The sequence below is a fragment of the Tupaia chinensis genome, unplaced genomic scaffold (assembly GCF_000334495.1).
Source record: "Tupaia chinensis unplaced genomic scaffold, TupChi_1.0 Scaffold149383_1, whole genome shotgun sequence".
Lineage (NCBI taxonomy): Eukaryota > Metazoa > Chordata > Mammalia > Scandentia > Tupaiidae > Tupaia > Tupaia belangeri.
Window position 1 is genome coordinate 78,017 of NW_006209227.1, and position 5,597 is coordinate 83,613.

Genomic DNA, 5,597 nt, shown 5'->3' on the forward strand with positions numbered 1-5,597 from the left:
TGAAATATTTTCTAGGACTCGAAAGTCACCTCGGTGTTCTTACAAGATCATTTTGTTTATGTTCATTTTATTAGAATGTGCCTATCTATATGCTTTTCGCAAGTCGTACACAGCAGACGTGCCCTAGGTAGTGTGCCTGCATCCCTGGACCTTGCTTTCTCAAGCAGGAAGAAGGAACAAGGAACTAGTAGTATCTTCCTGCATGTGCACACAGCAAAGTTAACACTTCCTAGTTTTATGTTTAAAGTCATTCATTCCTGTTCTTTAAGATTGCCCATAACCTATTTGTTTGCTCAAGGCTAGTCTTGGTCTTGTTCATATAGAGAACTGATGGGAAGTGGAGTAGCTGGGGGAAGAGGGTGCCGCTTCCTTGCAGAAACTGACAGGGAAGTGGAGGGTGTTAGCATTTTGGTTTTTTTTTTGTGTGTGTGAGAGGTTTTTGCTATAGGGTGCGCGCGCTCGCCAGAGAGACAGAGAGATAGAAAGCAGGAAATCACCCCCCAGGGGGGATGGCCACGCTGCAATCCCTTCTCCTCCATACTCCTCTCGGGATCTTGGGCACGTACGCACACGCGCCCGGCGTGAGTTTAAGCCACCGGGTCCGGGACTCGAACCGCAGTTGACTACGTGGGAGTCCAGCAACATAGCCATTACGCTAACTGCTGGTCCCAGCATTTTGTTTTTTTATCTTATGGAAGTGTCCCCATTTAAAAAGTTAAATGTAGCGGCCACCAGGTGGTGTGATGGTTAGGGGTGCTGGACTACCACATGGCCGAATGGGGTTCGAGTCCTGGACTTGGTGACTTGCTTTCTCACTTTTCTTCTTTCCCTCTCTCTCTGTTTTTCTGTGGTTAAATTAAAAATAATATTGGACCAGCAGATGGTATAATGGTTATGTTGCTGGACTCTCATGTAGTTGACTGTGATTCGAGTACCAGACCTGGCAGCTTAAACTGATGGGTACATACGTGTGTATCCGTCCCCAAAATCCTGAGAGGAGAATGGAGGAGAAGGGATTGCGGCATGGCCATCTCCTCTGGGGGGTGATTCCTCGCTTCCTATCTCTCTGTCTCTTCGCTGAGTGCATGTGCCCGATAGCAAAAACTTTTCTCTAAATAACAATAATAATTATAATAAATAAAATTTAAAAAATAATTATTTAAGAAAAGTTAAATGTAGTGGAAAAAAGACAGAAGGGATCAGTATGCTTAGCATAGAATATTGTGTGCATGTACCCCTAAGGTGTTTGAAAAGGTCAAAGTTGTTTTTCTGTTTTGTTTTTAGAGAGATTTTTGCTATAGGAAACATGCACTCACCAGAGAGGTGGGAAGGGAGAAATCACCCTCCAGTGGTCAGCCACGCCCTAAATCCTTCTCCATTCTCCTCTCAGGATTTTTGTTGAACACACATGTGCCTGGCATGAGTTTCAAGGTGCTGGGTCTGGAACTCGAGCCACAGTTGGCCATGTGGGAGTCTAGTGATGTAACCGCTATGCCATCTGCCAGTCCCTGTTTTTATGTTTTACAGCCTTTTGTTGTTGAAGAGAGGAAGGCATAAGAAAGAGTGAGGATAGGAGTGTACCGAGAAGAAAGTGACCAGAGACACTGGATCTAGTACCTCATACACAATTTTGAAGGAAATCATGATGGAAGTAGAGCTGGTTGTTTTTCCGAATTGTCTTAAGGAGCACAACACTTAAACTGTCATGAAATATATTAAGTATGTATTAAAGTCCATAAGACTGTAATGTTCTTTTCAGAAATTTGAAAAGATAAATTCTCTCATTTATTCTAGATCCTAGAAAAATACTAAAAGATTAAATTCATGTTAAAAAATCTAGCATGAACTCTTAGAAACCTAATATAGGGGCTGGCAGGTGGTATGGTGGTTAAAGGCACTGAATTCCCTCATGGGTGACTGCGGTTCAAGTCCCAGACCTGGCAGCTTGCTTTCTTGCTTTCCCTTTCTCTGTTTCTCTCTGGTCAAATTAAAAAATAATAACAACAAATGAAATTAAATAAATAAATAGATCTTTTTTTAAAAAAAAAAAAAAGAGAAATCTTATACATTATAGAACTAGAAACCCAATAAAACATTACAAAGGAAGAAAATTATATTCCAGTTTCACTTACAGAGAAAGTCCTGCAAGTTTAATTAAACAAGAAGTTAAGTTGTCAGAAGGCAACACTTGGTATTTACTCTGTGTCAGGTAGTGTTCTGAGCACTTTACCTGATTTATCTCAGTTAGTCCTCACAACCCTAAGTAAGAGGTTGTTACTATGACCACGCTCATTTTACATTTCAGAAAGTTAGGCCAAGAGGGTAAGTAGTCTGTCCAAAGATTAATTGCAATTAAGCCACAGTGCCTGGTTTTGAACCCTTGACATCTGGCACCAACTTTATTTAATCCTCAGTCTATGTTATCCCATACGTGCCAAGACAACAATGTTAATTAAACAGTTCTTTCTGATTTGTGAATTTTTGAGATCAGAGAACAAAACAAGGATTGCTGATATTTGATATTATCCTGGCCAGTGTAAGAGTATATCAGATAGAAGGTATAACTGTCGGGAAAAAATGGTGGAAAATAACAATGATTACAGATGGTCACAATCTTTTATTTATTTATTTTTAAAAATATTTTTTGCTGTAGGGTACATACACTTGCTGGAGAGAGAGGGAAAGGAAAGAAAGCACACCCCAGAGAGGGTGGCCACACTGCAGTTCCTTGTCTTACATTCTCCTCCAAGGATTTTGGGCGTGCACACACAGATGCCCAGTGTGTTCCTCAGGCCACAGGATCTGGGACTTGAACCCCCTGGTTGACCATGTATGCCCTATCTGCCTTAACCATCAAGTTGCCAACTGGCCCAGTGGTCACAATCTTAAACCTAGGAAAACTAAGAATCAACTGAAGAACTAGAAATAGGAGTTTAGTAAGATAGCCATCTTACTATATGCCATGTAAAGACTTTTTTTCTTAAGTTTATTCTAAGAGAGAGAGACAGCACCAATACCAACAGGGTCTTAATGCCACAATGCACACTCAGCTTAAGCAAGCCCCAGATCATCGACACCTTCATGCCCAGTGTGCACAGGAAGGTTTCGAGACATGAACCCAGAACCTTCCCATGTGGGTCAGCCTAGCAGCCCTCCACGTAAAGATACGTAATAATTGGCATCGTTTTTCTTACTAGCAATATTCAGTTATTGAAAATTGGATTGGAAGTTTATTCGTTTGTTGCAGAAACAAAAGAAATGCCTAAGGTAGAGCAGATCTGTACGAACTGTTTGAGATCTTTGTGAAGGTTAACTATGAATTTAATTGAATGAAAAAAGACCACCTAAATAAGAATAGAGGATTACCTTGTTCTTGGATGGAAGACCTGTGTTATGAAGTGAGAAAGTTTTCTGAAGTAAAATCAACATAGTATTGACCACAGAGTACTGTCAGATTTTTTAAACTGTCAGCCATGGAACTCAGTAAAAAAGGTGTATTTGAACCTATTGTAGGAACAAGATCACACATTAGTGGGAAAGGAGAAAGATTATTTAGTAGAAGATTTTTAGATTTTTCTTTGGAAAAATCAATTTTGATAATTAAGCTACCCTTTTATATAATTACATATCTGTTGGAAGAACAAATTTTAAAAAAGAACCTTTATATGGTTATTTATCAGATCTTTAGCCAAGGAAGCAGGAAGGAGTATGTCCATTACTGTTAAGTGATTATAAAGGGAAAAAACTAAGATAAATTCATGAAAAAAAAATGTTCACGATGGATAAAAGGTTGATTTTATTTACCTCGTTATCTTTTTATTACTGATACAGTGTGTGTGCATGTACACAGTTGTGAGAGAGAGAGCGTGAGAAGCACTTTCCAATAGGGTCTAATAGTGCTGCCACTCATCCCTCGAGCCTCTGGTGAATCAGGATCCTGGGCATGTGCACACCTGGCATGTAGCAGGTCCACTGGGACAGGGATCTGAACTGTGGCCAGCCATGTGGTTTCCAGCCCTGCAGTCAAACACACCACTGACTGTACCACCTAGGCTGGACCTGCCTCATTGTTCTAAAAGCTTTTACAACCGATAACAGCCATTTACTAGTAAGCCCCTTTTATGTTTTAAATATCACCCTGAGTATTTTATTAATTTATTTGTTTTAATTTGCCAGAGGGCATGTGCTCTTACCAGACACCCTGAGATAAAAAGGGAGAAAGCACCCCATGGTGGGGTATGGTCAAGCTGTCAATCTTTTCTCCATTTCACCATCGTTTTGGGATGTGGTGCATACATGCATACTCACCTTGCTTTTCTAAGCTGCTAGGCTGGAATTCTAACCACACTCAGCCACAAGGAATATGACTCCCTTAGCCACTAGGCTATAGGGCCAGCCCCATGTTAAATTTTTAACAATCATCATTTTATAAATAATGGAGACTCTGAAGGTGAATGATTTGCCCAAGGCCTTTGGCACACACCTCTGCTAACCAGCGGAGCTGGGATTCAAACTTGTGCCTGATAAGAGCACAAGTCTTACCCCTTAATACACACTGCCTTTCAGAGGCTATAACTGGACAAGTTAATAGTTATTTCAGGTAATGGCTAAATTATATAAATGCAAATAAACAGTGAGGGAGAAGGGATTATTAAATAGAGATTTTAAAAAGTTGGTAATGCTTAATGCCAGCAGGGATGCATTGAGATTTGGGGTGAAACAATCTCATACATTACCAGTGGAGCCTTTCTAGTAAATAGTTTGGTCCAGTATATACTCAGATTGTTAAGATGTTCATTTCATGTAAACCGGGGAAAATAAAATTTATTTTTGACCTTACTATAAAGTGACCTCCAATGTCTTTAAAAATCTAGCTATTTTATAGATTGTGATAGTAGTTACTCAGCTCTGCAAATAAATTGGAAACTATTGAACTCTATGCTTCAAGTAAATTGTATGGGATGTGAGTTATATCTCAATAGCTAGCTACTCTGACTGTTGGGTAGGAGAAGACAATAGAATTTGTTTTTCCAAATCTTTGTATTATTAAAAATGCTCAAACATGTTAAAGTTTTCCAGTTTATGCTGCATCACTTTTATTGGTACACCCGATTTTTTTCCAGCGTCACAACCTAAAGAAAGTGGAATTAGCACTGAACGTATCTTCATGGTCAAAGGAGAGCGAGCTGATAGCCCAGTGAAGCTGTCTTTTTGCAGGAGAACGGTTCTCAGTTTTGTAGTTTCAGAGTATCACAGTCAGTCTTAAGACCATACACTTGGGTTTTAGGAGACATCTTCCACCTCTTCTTTATATACAACTTGTGTGTGCACCCAAACACGGCCTCACAGTGACTTTCACTTATCCTGCCTTGTGAAGAATATCTGAAGATGGCCCATGCCCTCTGGGGGCATGTCTGAAGTGTATTTTTTATAATCTCCAAGTACAGGGGTTCATAAATCAGGGCAAAAGAGCTCCAAGTTTCTACTTGGGGAAAAGCTTATGTGTCATCCTGGGTTTTTGGGGAAATTGGATCACCAAGATCAGCTTGTGAGGAGAGCAGCACAGGACAGATCCTGATGATAGTGAGGTGTGTATG